The sequence below is a fragment of the Oncorhynchus keta genome, chromosome 15 (genome assembly GCF_023373465.1).
Source record: "Oncorhynchus keta strain PuntledgeMale-10-30-2019 chromosome 15, Oket_V2, whole genome shotgun sequence".
Taxonomy (NCBI): domain Eukaryota; kingdom Metazoa; phylum Chordata; class Actinopteri; order Salmoniformes; family Salmonidae; genus Oncorhynchus; species Oncorhynchus keta.
The window spans coordinates 12,097,945-12,112,659 of NC_068435.1; the positions used below are offsets into that span (position 1 = coordinate 12,097,945).

Genomic DNA, 14,715 nt, shown 5'->3' on the forward strand with positions numbered 1-14,715 from the left:
GGAAGCACCTGCTTTCAATATACTTTGCAGCCCTCATTTAGGCAGTTACCCTAAAGTGATGGAGAAGGGTGTATCTCTAACACACACAAGGTCAAATCCAATTTTATACTTCATAAACTACAGATGTGGACGAACAGGGAAATGCCCTGCCCAACAATGCAGAGAGAAAGAGAATAGAGAAATAATAGACAAGTAAAACACGTAATAATGAAAGTAACAATAGATACACAATGAGTAATGATGACTATATAGAAGAGGTACCAGTACCGAGTGTTGTGTGCATGGCTACGAGGTAATGGAGGTAGATATGTACATATAACTAGGATTAAAGTGACAGAAAATTAACTGTAGCAGCAGCAGGGTATTTGACGAGTCTGAAAACTGAGTGCAAAAAGGGTCAATGCAGATAGTTAAATAGTTAACCAAATAACGACCCAGACTAACTATTTAGCCGTATTATGGCTTAGGGGTAGAAGCTTGTTCAGGGTCCTGTTGATACCAGACTTGGTGCATCAGTACAGCTTGCCGTGCTGTAGCAGTACAGTCTAATGACTTGGGTGTCTAAAGACACCGCCTGGTATTGATGTCCTGGATGGCAGAGAGCTCGGCCCCAGTGATGTACTGGTCCGCCCGCACACACTACCCTCTAGCCGCAGAAATGGGCAATTTCAGTCCTTGGGGGCCTGATTGGTGTCACAGTTTTGCCCCAGCTAACACACCTGACTCCAATAATCAACTAATCATGATCTTCAGTTTAGAATTGCAATCAGTTTAATCAGCTGTGTTTTCTAGGGATGGAGAAAAAGTGACACCTATCAGGCCCCCGAGGACTGGAGTAGTCCACCCCTGCATCTAGAGCCCTGCGTCGGCTGCTAAGCAGGTGCCATACCAAAGTGGTGATGCAGCCAGTCAAGATGCTCTCAATGGCGCAACTGTATATGTTTTTAAGGATCTGAGGGCTCTTTTCAGCCTCCTGAGTGAGAAAAGGTGTTGTCGTGTCCTCTTCACGACTGTGTTGGTGTGTTTGGAACATGACAGATCCTTAGTGATGTGGGCACTGAGGAACTTGTAGCTCTCGACCCGCTCCTCGTCAGCTCCGTCAATGTGAATGGGAAGAAGAAGACTCGAGGCTGTAATCGCTGCCATCGGGTGCTTCAACAAAGTACTGAGTAAATGGTCTGAATACTTAAGTAAATGTGATATTGCAGTAATTACATTTTTAAAATAAATTTGCAAACATTTTGAAAAACCTGTTTTTGCCCTGTCATTAAGGGCTATTGTGTGTAGATTCAGTATTTGTATTTATTTATTTTAATCTATTTTAGAATAAGGCTGTAACGTAACAAAAATGTGGATCAAGTCAAGGGGTCTGAATACTTTCCGAATGCACTGTACCCATGAGTTGACCATTCAAAACGCTGGGTTAGAGGTTCCAACTTCCAAGCCCATTCTATCCATTCTATTTATATGTGTGCTAGTGTAAAACTCGTTTGCTTGTTTCATCACTTTGTTAAAGAGTCCATGTTTCAGCTTAGGGCCCCAAAAAGGCTAGAGCCCTGGTCTTCATCCATTACCGTCGTTTATAAGGTCATAGTCCCAGCCCTGGTCTTCATCCATTACCGTCGGTTATAAGGTCATAGTCCCAGCCCTGGTCTTCATCCATTACCGTCGGTTATAAGGTCATAGTCCCAGCCCTGGTCTTCATCCATTACCGTCGGTTATAAGGTCATAGTCCCAGCCCTGGTCTTCATCCATTACCGTCGGTTATAAGGTCATTAGTCCCAGCCCTGGTCTTCATCCATTACCGTCGGTTATAAGGTCATTAGTCCCAGCCCTGGTCTTCATCCATTACCGTCGGTTATAAGGTCATAGTCCCAGCCCTGGTCTTCATCCATTACCGTCGGTTATAAGGTCATAGTCCCAGCCCTGGTCTTCATCCATTACCGTCGGTTATAAGGTCATAGTCCCAGCCCTGGTCTTCATCCATTACCGTCGGTTATAAGATCATTAGTCCCAGCCCTGGTCTTCATCCATTACTGTCGGTTATAAGGTCATAGTCCCAGCCCTGGTCTTCGTCCATTACCGTCGGTTATAAGGTCATAGTCCCAGCCCTGGTCTTCATCCATTACCGTCGGTTATAAGGTCATAGTCCCAGCCCTGGTCTTCATCCATTACCGTCGGTTATAAGGTCATTAGTCCCAGCCCTGGTCTTCATCCATTACCGTCGGTTATAAGGTCATAGTCCCAGCCCTGGTCTTCATCCATTACCGTCGGTTATAAGGTCATAGTCCCAGCCCTGGTCTTCATCCATTACCGTCGGTTATAAGATCATTAGTCCCAGCCCTGGTCTTCATCCATTACTGTCGGTTATAAGGTCATAGTCCCAGCCCTGGTCTTCGTCCATTACCGTCGGTTATAAGGTCATTAGTCCCAGCCCTGGTCTTCATCCATTACCGTCGTTTATAAGGTCATAGTCCCAGCCCTGGTCTTCATCCATTACCGTCGGTTATAAGGTCATAGTCCCAGCCCTGGTCTTCGTCCATTACCGTCGGTTATAAGGTCATAGTCCCAGCCCTGGTCTTCATCCATTACCGTCGGTTATAAGGTCATAGTCCCAGCCCTGGTCTTCATCCATTACCGTCGGTTATAAGGTCATAGTCCCAGCCCTGGTCTTCGTCCATTACCGTCGGTTATAAGGTCATAGTCCCAGCCCTGGTCTTCGTCCATTACCGTCGGTTATAAGGTCATAGTCCCAGCCCTGGTCTTCATCCATTACCGTCGGTTATAAGGTCATAGTCCCAGCCCTGGTCTTCATCCATTACCGTCGGTTATAAGGTCATTAGTCCCAGCCCTGGTCTTCATCCATTACCGTCGGTTATAAGGTCATAGTCCCAGCCCTGGTCTTCATCCATTACCGTCGGTTATAAGGTCATAGTCCCAGCCCTGGTCTTCATCCATTACCGTCTGTTATAAGGTCATAATCCCAGCCCTGGTCTTCATCCATTACCGTCGGTTATAAGGTCATTAGTCCCAGCCCTGGTCTTCATCCATTACTGTCGGTTATAAGGTCATAGTCCCAGCCCTGGTCTTCGTCCATTACCGTCTGTTATAAGGTCATAGTCCCAGCCCTGGTCTTCATCCATTACCGTCGGTTATAAGGTCATAGTCCCAGCCCTGGTCTTCATCCATTACCGTCGGTTATAAGGTCATTAGTCCCAGCCCTGGTCTTCATCCATTACCATCGGTTATAAGGTCATTAGTCCCAGCCCTGGTCTTCATCCATTACCGTCGGTTATAAGGTCATTAGTCCCAGCCCTGGTCTTCATCCATTACCGTCGGTTATAAGGTCATAGTCCCAGCCCTGGTCTTCATCCATTACCGTCGGTTATAAGGTCATAGTCCCAGCCCTGGTCTTCATCCATTACCGTCGGTTATAAGGTCATAGTCCCAGCCCTGGTCTTCATCCATTACCGTCGGTTATAAGGTCATAGTCCCAGCCCTGGTCTTCATCCATTACCGTCGGTTATAAGGTCATAGTCCCAGCCCTGGTCTTCATCCATTACCGTCGGTTATAAGGTCATAGTCCCAGCCCTGGTCTTCATCCATTACCGTCGGTTATAAGGTCATAGTCCCAGCCCTGGTCTTCATCCATTACCGTCATTTATAAGGTCATAGTCCCAGCCCTGGTCTTCATCCATTACCGTCGGTTATAAGGTCATAGTCCCAGCCCTGGTCTTCATCCATTACCGTCGGTTATAAGGTCATAGTCCCAGCCCTGGTCTTCATCCATTACCGTCGGTTATAAGGTCATAGTCCCAGCCCTGGTCTTCATCCATTACCGTCGGTTATAAGGTCATAGTCCCAGCCCTAGTCTTCATCCATTACCGTCGGTTATAAGGTCATAGTCCCAGCCCTGGTCTTCATCCATTACCATCGGTTATAAGGTCATAGTCCCAGCCCTGGTCTTCATCCATTACCATCGGTTATAAGGTCATAGTCCCAGCCCTGGTCTTCATCCATTACCATCGGTTATAAGGTCATAGTCCCAGCCCTGGTCTTCATCCATTACCATCGGTTATAAGGTCATAGTCCCAGCCCTGGTCTTCATCCATTACCATCGGTTATAAGGTCATAGTCCCAGCCCTGGTCTTCATCCATTACCATCAGTTATAAGGTCATAGTCCCAGCCCTAAGTCAGGGGAGTGAAAATGAAATCCCAGATCCCGACTCCGTCTCAGGCTGGTCTCTGATATGAAATATCAAGTCTGTGGCTTCTGGAGCTGAAGCATCATAGTGTGCGGTGCCTTTTGACGTATCAAAATATATGCACAGAGGGAATATGTTTTTGGACTTTGCCTAAAGGCCATCTATGGTACAGTTGTAGTCGGAAGTTTACATACACTTAGGTTGGAGTCACTAAAACTAGTTTATCAACCACTCCACAAATTTCTTGTTTTTTATTTTTTATTTTATTTTTTTTAACCTTTATTTAACCAGGCAAGTCAGTTAAGAACATATTCTTATTTTCAATGATGGCCTAGGAACAGCGGGTTAACTGCCTGTTCAGGGGCAGAATGACAGATTTGTACCTTGTCAGCTCGGGGGTTTGAACTCGCAACCTTCCGGTTACTAGTCCAACGCTGTTAAATAAACTATAGTTTTGGCAAGTCGGTTAGGACATCTACTTTGTGTATGACACGTCATTTTTCCAACAATTGTTTTTACAGACAGATTATTTCACTTATATTCCACTGTATCACAATTCCAGTGGGTCAGAAGTTTACATACACTAAGTTGACTGTGCCTTTAAACCGCTTGGAAAATTCTAGAAAATGTTGTCATAGCTTTAGAATGTATTTTTTTCTGAAAGGCTAATTGACATCATTTGAGTCAATTGGAGGTGTACCTGTGGATGTAATTCAAGGCCTACCTTCAAACTCAGTGCCTCTTTGCTTGACATGGGAAAATCAAAAGAAATCAGCCAAGATCTCAGAAAAAAAATTGTAGACCTCCACAAGTCTGGTTCATCATTGGGAGCAATTTCCAAACACCTGAAGATACCACGTTCATCTGTACAAACAATAGTACGCAAGTATAAACACCATGGGACCACGCAGCCGTCATACCACTCAGGAAGGAGATGCGTTCTGTCTCCTAGAGATGAACGTACTTTGGTGTGAAAAGTGCTAATCAATCCCAGAACAACAGCAAAGGACCTTGTGAAGATGCTGGAGGAAACGGGTACCAAAGTATCTATATCCACAGTAAAACGAGTCCTATATCAACATAACCTGAAAGGACACTCAGCAAGGAAGAAGCCACTTTTCCAAAACCGCCATTAAAAAAAGCCAGACTACGGTTTACAACTGCACATGGGGACAAAGATCATACTTTTTGGAGAAATGTCCTCTGGTCTGATGAAACAAAAATAGAACTGATTGGCCTTAATGACCATCGTTATGTTTGGAGGAAAAAGGTGGAGGCTTGCAAGCCGAAGAACACCATCCCAACCGTGAAGCACGGGGGTGGCAGCATCATGTTGTGGGGGTGGCAGCATCATGTTGTGGGGATGCTTTGCTGCAGGAGGGACTGATGCACTTCACAAAATAGATAGCATCATGAGGGAAGAAAAGGATGTGGCTATATTGAAGCAACATCTCAAGACATCAGTCAGGAAGTTAAAGCTTGATCACAAATGGACAATGACCCCAAGCATACTTCCAAAGTTGCGGCAAAATGGCTTAAGGACAACAAAGTCAAGGAGTGACCATCACAAAGCCCTGACCTCAATCCTATAGAACATTTGTATGTAGAACTGAGAAGCATGTGTGAGCAAGGAGGCCTGCAAACCTGACTCAGTTCCACCAGCTCTGTCAGGAGGAATGGGCCAAAATTCACCCCACTTATTGTGGGAAGCTTGTGGAAGGCTACCAGAAACGTTTGACCCAAGTTCAACAGTTTAAAGGCAATGCTACCAAATACTAATTGAGTGTATGTAAACTTCTGACCTACTGGGAATGTGATTAAGGAAATAAAGGCTGAAATACATTTCTCTCTACTATTATTCTGACATTTCACATTATTACAATAAAATGGGGATCCTAACTGACCTAAAACAGGGATTTTTTACCCTGATTTAAATGTCAGGAATTGTGAAAAACAGAGTTTTAAAATGTATTTGGCTAAGGAGTACGCAAACTTCCGACTTCAACTGTACATTTGATTCACATATGGATTCGCACAGCTGAAGCTTTGACAGATGCAGGTCGGCCAAAACGTTGCATTATGTTCCCATCTGCAGACATTTTGAGGTGCCGTGGACCTGATTTCAGTACATGTCATCTAGTGAGATTCACATGGGACTTGCCCCTTCCTTTGTCTCCCGGTTGACAATTCCTCCGTTATACTTCTCTGTCTGTCACTGGGACTCAGGAGGGTTTTTAATCTGTTGGGCAACCCAGTCCACAGCCATTGTATGGAGGTCATTTACTAAGTTCTTACACCGTCAGTATATTAAATCAGTGATACCTCAATGGAGTTTTAATGGGTTGCCCTCAATATGATAGATAAAAAATGTGTGTTAGGCAGTGACAGACTTAGTTACCATGCTGATTTTATTGAGCTTATTCAGCTCTCCTATCAGACGATAACTCACCCAGATCATAAATGTGTCCGCGCAATTAGATTTTCCTGTGGCCGGGTCACTTAGCCACAGCGCTCTGCGTTAGAGCACTAAAATCCTGTGATGAATTAGTCCCTACCGTACTGTTCTCCCGTTGGTGGAGAAGTTTAATGGCCAATAGTCTTAGAGACAAGTGCTCTACAAAAGGGGACAGTTGGTGGCCTAGTGGGTAGAGAGGCGAGCCAGCCAGCACCCGGAGGGTTTCCGGTTCAAAATACCAGTCGAATGGGAAAAATCTGTCTGGAATTGAGCTGGAAACCGGAGGATCGCTGGTATCAAATGCTCAATGCCATTGTGCCCTTGAGCAAGGCACTTAACCCATCACAACACAGCTGCCCGTATGGCAGCATCTCTCTCTCTTTGTGTGTGTTGGAGGGGTTGGATCAAAAGCCGAAGTCATATTTCAGTTGGACCTTGTGTGTAATTGATCAATAAAGTGATCTTGATTGTACACATTTTTTGTGCACATTAAAGCTTTGCCCAGAGAGGACAGGTAGTAAGCACAAGCTTTGTGTGGGTACTCAATGGGTCTACTGCAGAAAATGAATCCAAAAAGATCCCAAAACTGGCATACTATGTCCTAAAAATATATATATATATATATATATATATATATATATTGTCATTGGGAATGTGGAATCATGCCAATCCTATTGGCTTGCTTTGGGACTCATTTGGAGGAGACAAGTGTCAGTCATCCCAGAGCTCTGTAGATGTACAGCTCAGGTTGAGTGTTTGACCATTTTGACACCCATAGTTCAAAGATCATTACATTTTACTAAGGATGTAAATTACAATTTTATTGTCATGGAACATTTGGTTCCAACATGGCCAAAACTAGTTATCAACCCTGGCATCTCTTGCAGTGCCCTGGGGTAGTCTGTCTTGTCCAGGCTGTGCCATATACAGTAGCCCAGCATTATCTCATCTCACAGCTGCTACACACGGCTGTCTCTCTTTCCCTCTCTGTCTTTGTGTCTCTCTCGCTGTCTGTCGCTCTCTGTCTTTGTGTCTCTCTCTCACTCACTGTCTGTCTGTCTGTCTGTCTGTCTGTGGCCTACATCTCTCTTTCCATCAAGCATGACTAATTCTGTCTCTGTTTGAAGAAACAAACTGCTGTCCCTGTCTTTGTCTGCGTGTTGTCTTTCTGTCTTGTTGGCATGTAGATAAGGTAGATAAGCATTTTCGAGACACTTGGAAACACTTATTGATGTCTATAACAGGCCAAACGTTGGAGACCAGTCAACTGTCTTGGGATTTGTGGTCACAATGTTTTAATATATGCCATTTAGCAGACGCTTTTATCCAAAGCGACTTACAGTCATGTGTGCACACATTCTACGTATGGGTGGTCCCGGGGATCGAACCCACTACCCTGGCGTTACAAGCGCCATGCTCTACCAACTGAGCTACAGAAGGACCACAAAGTTTAAGTGGCCTACAAAGGTCATGTGACTTTTGGCTTTGAGCCTTTGTGATATGCGTTGCAGTCAGTGCCAGTCTCCTGAAATAGATTAGGTCTAGAGAGGATCATTCAATGTACATATTTGGAGAAGCACACAACTGTTTATAAAAGGTTCCACCAGTTGACAGTGCATGTCACAGCAAAAACCAAGCCATGAGGTTGAAGGAATTTTCTGTAGCGCTCCGAGACAGGATTTTGACGAGGCACAGATTTGGGGGAGGGTACCAAAACATTCTGCACCATCGAAGGTCCCCAAGAACACAGTGGCCTCCATCATTCTTAAATGGAAGAAGTTTGGAATCACCAAGACTCTTCCGAGAGCTGGCCGCCCGGCCAAACTGAGCAATTGGGGTAGAAGGGCCTTGGTCAGGGAGGTGACCAATAACCCGATGGTCACTCTGACAGAGCTCTAGAGTCCCTCTGTGGAGATGGGAGAACCTTCCAGAAGGACAACCATCTCTGCAGCACTCCAACAATTAGGACTTTATGGTAGAGTGGCTAGACGAAAGCCACTCCTCAGTAAAAGGCACATGACAGCCCGCTTGGAGTTTGCCAAAAGGCACCTAAAGACTCTCACACAATGAGAAACAAGAATTTCTGGTCTGCTGAAACCAAGATTGAACTTGTTGGCCTGAATGCCAAACATTACGTCTGGAGGAAACGTGACACCATCACTACAGTGAAGCATAGTGGTGGCAGCATCATGTTGTGGGAATGTGTTTCAACAGCAGAGACTGGGAGACTAGTATAGATCAAGGCAAAATCAAAGGAGCAAAGTACAGAGAGATCCTTGATGAAAACCTCCTCCAGAGCGATCAGGTCCTCAGACTGGGGTGAAGGTTCACCTTCCAACAGAACAATGACCCTAAGCACACAGCCGAGACAACGCAGGAGTTGCTTCGGGACAAGGCTCTGAATGTCCTTGAGTGGCCCAGCCAGAGCCCGGACTTGAACCCGATCTAACATCTTTGGAGTGAACTGAAAATAGCTGTGCAGCAACGTTCCCCATCCAACCTGACAGAGCTTGAGAGGATCTGCAGAGAAAAATGGGAGAAACTCCCCAAATACAGGTGTGTCAAGCTTGTAGCGTCATACCCAAGAAGACTCTAGGCTCTCGTTGCTGCCAAAGGTGCTTTAACAAAGTGCTGAGTAAAGCTAAACAATTAAAAACATTTTTTTACTTTAGTTTATTTAGTAAATATTTTCTTAACTGCATTGTTGGTTAAGGGCTTGTAATTAAGCATTTCACTGTAAGGTGTACGTACACCTGTTCTATTCGGGCAGGTGTGACAAATAGAATTTGATACTTATGTAAATGTTTTATTTCTGTTTTTTTTTATTTTAAAACGTTTGAAAAAATGTCAAACTGTTTTTGCTTTGTAGAGTTGCACATTTTGGGGAATATTCAGAGGTGGAAACTTTCCATGGGAATTAATGGGAATATATGCAAATTTAATATTAATACAATTTAAATGTAGATGTTTTTTGCATTGGATATATATATATACCATATCACATGGAGACAGAAACATAAAACTTTTACCTTATCATAAGTAGACATAATTGCAAATGATTAAATCCTTCCAATAGAAAAAATAAATAAAACATGTATGAATTGAACTTTAATGAAATGAGTTGACTCTTCAGATGGGATGATTTCACTGAACAACAAAATAAAGGGAATATTGAATGAACCCCAATGATCCATCACATCTCCCAAAAATGTTTTCAACATATAATAAAATGATAGTCTAGAAACTAAAGCTTTGGTTGTCCACCTCTTGAACATCAGACTTTGAGGCCTCATCTTCACTGTCACTTTCCAACCTTGTTGAGGATGGCTCGTTGTCAGGCTCAAAAAGCCTCAAATTTGCTCGGAGGGCCACCAATTTTTCAACCCTTGTATTGGTCAGCCTGTTGCGTGCTCTGGAGTGTGTGTTCCCAAACAAGGACCAGTTGTTATCTGAGGTGGCTGATGTTGGTGAGATTTGGAGGATAATGGAGGCAACAGGGGAAAGAGCCTCAGATCCACAAAGTCCCTTCTACCAGGTGGCTGATGAGATATGTTGGCACGACATATTACATCTCCATCCCATGTACTTCGCTAGACTGCCAAGAACCGTGCCCTCATCCAGGCCAAAGTGGCGAGACACGGTAGTGATGACACCATAGGCCTTGTTGATCTCTACACCAGACAGGATGCTCTTGCCAGCATACTTGGGGTCCAACATGTACGCTGCGGGGTGTATGGGATTCAGGCAGAAGTCTTCACGCTTTTTGATGTATTTCAGAACTGCAGTTTCCTCTGCTCGGAGCAACAGTGGAGTGGGCAGGGCAGTGCGGATTTCTTCTCTTACATCTGCAAGCAGATTCTGAACATCAAACCGGATGACATTGTCTCCCTCAATCCATGCAATGACTACTGCTATAGGTTTCAGGCTGCTTACCACTCTCTCCCAAAATACATCATCCAGGAGGATCCTCTTGATGGGGCTGTCCATATTGGCAGACTGTGATATGGTCATTTCTTGGAGAGACTCCTTCCCCTCCAGGAGACTGTCAAACATGACAAATACTTATTTTCCACCATCATTTGGAAATAAATTCATAAAAAATCCTACAATGTGATTTTCTGGATTGTTTTTCTCATTTTGTCTGTCATAGTTGAAGTGTACCTATGATGAAAATTACAGGCCTCTCTCATCTTTTTAAATGGGAGAACTTTCACAATTGGTGGCTGACTAAATACTTTTTTGCCCCACTGTATATAGGGGTCAGGGAGAGCTTTGTTATGACATTTTAATGTGCATCAGATGGCAACAAGATCATATTTTACAGCCATTTCATCAGATAACATGAATACAAAGCCGGTGAGAGGTGGTTAGAATAGAATGGGAAGCCAAGAGTCTGTGTATCCAATAGAGAGTCAGAGTCCCGAGTGTGGGAACAAACATATTCAATCCCACAGTTGGGTAAACAAGCAAGTTCATAGTCAACAAAGCATGCAGGAGTCATGAGACAAATAGCATAAAGCACAAGAAATATATATATAAAGATTTGGGGCTAGCCATTGTAAATTCAGAGTCACTCGCCCCAACAAGAAGTTGAGACAGTAGCTCTCTATCAATCCAGTAGGCTAACATAGCTAGTACATTTCTGTCTACTGTTTTCTTTCCACTTGCAAAAGGAGGTCTTTAGCTTGCTATATTTTTTCAGTTTTGTCGAATGGTCCTTTACGACATAGAGGATTAATGGATAGCTGGAACTCTAGCCATTTAATGTCTTAATGGGCACAGATCTGTCCTCAATTATAATATGCTACTAATCCCTGAATATGGCCAAGCCAATTCTAGTTTAGTACCCCATGCAATTATAATCTGCTACTAATCCATGAATATGGCCAAGCAATTTCCAGTTTAGTACCCCATGCAATTATAATCTGCTACTAATCCATGAATATGGCCAAGCCAATTCTAGTTTAGTACCCCATGCAATTATAATCTGCTACTAATCCCTGAATATGGCCAAGCCAATTCTAGTTTAGTACCCCATGCAATTATAATCTGCTACTAATCCCTGAATATGGCCAAGCCAATTCTAGTTTAGTACCCCATGCAATTATAATCTGCTACTAATCCCTGAATATGGCCAAGCCAATTCTAGTTTAGTACCCCATGCAATTATAATCTGCTACTAATCCCTGAATATGGCCAAGCCAATTCTAGTTTAGTACCCCATGCAATTATAATCTGCTACTAATCCCTGAACATGGCCAAGCCAATTCTAGTTTAGTACCCCATGCAATTATAATCTGCTACTAATCCCTGAATATGGCCAAGCCAATTCTAGTTTAGTACCCCATGCAATTATAATCTGCTACTAATCCCTGAATTTGGCCAAGCCAATTCTAGTTTAGTACCCCATGCAATTATAATCTGCTACTAATCCATGAATATGGCCAAGCAAATTCTAGTTTAGTACCCCATGCAATTATAATCTGCTACTAATCCCTGAATATGGCCAAGCCAATTCTAGTTTAGTACCCCATGCAATTATAATCTGCTACTAATCCATGAATATGGCCAAGCAAATTCTAGTTTAGTACCCCATGCAATTATAATCTGCTACTAATCCCTGAACATGGCCAAGCCAATTCTAGTTTAGTACCCCATGCAATTATAATCTGCTACTAATCCCTGAATATGGCCAAGCCAATTCTAGTTTAGTACCCCATGCAATTATAATCTGCTACTAATCCCTGAATATGGCCAAGCAATTATAATCTGCTACTAATCCCTGAATATGGCCAAGCCAATTCTAGTTTAGTACCCCATGCAATTATAATCTGCTACTAATCCCTGAATATGGCCAAGCCAATTCTAGTTTAGTACCCCATGCAATTATAATCTGCTACTAATCCCTGAATATGACCAAGCCAATTCTAGTTTAGTACCCCATGCAATTATAATCTGCTACTAATCCCTGAATATGGCCAAGCCAATTCTAGTTTAATACCCCATGCAGCAATGGAAGACGATTCCTCTTTGGTTTGATTTCCATTTAATCCATAAATTCTTGATTTTTTTATCATGCAGACGGCGCCTTTTCCTCAAGGACAGATAAAGATGTTTCATATACCCCCCCAAAAATAAGTGAATTAATATTAATGATTGTGCCAAGATAGCCTTGAATGCATTCACTGTTCTTCACATGGTATTTTAACGTAATGTTAACGCAATTGAACACATGACGTCTTTAAACTCCTTTGTTTTGGTTTCACAAAAGCAATCTTTGTATGGGTGACTGGGTGCCCAATGACCTGGAGTGTGTGTTGGGCTTTGCCTCACCCTCTACACAGTCTTCCTTTGTAGACTTATGTCTTGTGAGACAGAGGATGTTTTCTCTTTACTGTAAACATTATGATTGAGGTCTCATCTGATATTCGTATTGTCTGACTGAGCTCTGAAACCTAGCCCCTCTGGTGTACGGCAACAGATATCCCAAATCAACAAATCAAATCAAATTTTATTTGTCACATACACATGGTTAGCAGATGTTAATGCGAGTGTAGCGAAATGCTTGTGCTTCTAGTTCCAACAATGCAGTGATAACCAACAAGTAATCTAACTAACAATTCCAAAACTACTGTCTTATACACAGTGTAAGGGGATAAGGAATATGTACATAAGGATATATGAATGAGTGATGGTACAGAGCAGCATACAGTAGATGGTATCGAGTACAGTATATACATATGAGATGAGTATGTAGACAAAGTAAACAAAGTGGCATAGTTAAAGTGGCTAGTGATACATGTATTACATAAGGATGCAGTAGATGATATAGAGTACAGTATATACATATGAGATGAGTATGTAGACAAAGTAAACAAAGTGGCATAGTTAAAGTGGCTAGTGATACATGTATTACATAAGGATGCAGTCGATGATGTAGAGTACAGTATATACGTATGCATATGAGATGAATAATGTAGGGTAAGTAACATTATATAAGGTAGCATTGTTTAAAGTGGCTAGTGATATATTTACATCATTTCCCATCAATTCCCATTATTAAAGTGGCTGGAGTTGGGTCAGTGTCAATGACAGTGTGTTGGCAGCAGCCACTCAATGTTAGTGGTGGCTGTTTAACAGTCTGATAGCCTTGAGATAGAAGCTGTTTTTCAGTCTCTCGGTCCCAGCTTTGATGCACCTGTACTGACCTCGCCTTCTGGATGATAGCGGGGTGAACAGGCAGTGGTTCGGGTGGTTGATGTCCTTGATGATCTTTATGGCCTTCCTGTAACATCGGGTGGTGTAGGTGTCCTGGAGGGCAGGTAGTTTGCCCCGGTGATGCGTTGTGCAGACCTCACTACCCTCTGGAGAGCCTTACGGTTGAGGGCTGAGCAGTTGCCGTACCAGGCGGTGATACAGCCCGCCAGGATGCTCTCGATTGTGCATCTGTAGAATTTTGTGAGTGCTTTTGGTGACAAGCCGAATTTCTTCAGCCTCCTGAGGTTGAAGAGGCGCTGCTGCGCCTTCTTCACGACGCTGTCAGTGTGAGTGGACCAATTCAGTTTGTCTGTGATGTGTATGCCGAGGAACTTAAAACTTGCTACCCTCTCCACTACTGTTCCATCGATGTGGATAGGGGGTGTTCCCTCTGCTGTTTCCTGAAGTCCACAATCATCTCCTTAGTTTTGTTGACGTTGAGTGTGAGGTTATTTTCCTGACACCACACTCCGAGGGCCCTCAACTCCTCCCTGTAGACCGTCTCGTCGTTGTTGGTAATCAAGCCTACAACCACTGTTGTGTCGTCCGCAAACTTGATGATTGAGTTGGAGCGTGCATGGCCACGCAGTCGTGGGTGAACAGGGAGTACAGGAGAGGGCTCAGAACGCACCCTTGTGGGGCCCCGTGTTGAGGATCAGCGGGGAGGAGATGTTGTTGCCTACCCTCACCACCTGGGGCGGCCCGTCAGGAAGTCCAGTACCCAGTTGCACAGGGCGGGGTCGAGACCCAGGGTCTCGAGCTTGATGACGAGCTTGGAGGGTACTATGGTGTTGAAT

At 43.7% G+C, this 14,715-nt stretch overlaps 1 protein-coding gene across 1 annotated transcript in view; it reads left to right on the plus strand.

The window, feature by feature from the left end:
• The window catches only part of LOC118395172 (cAMP-specific 3',5'-cyclic phosphodiesterase 4B-like), a 145,579-nt gene that overhangs the window by 1,143 nt on the left and 129,721 nt on the right, over positions 1–14,715 (plus strand). The window lies entirely within an intron of this gene.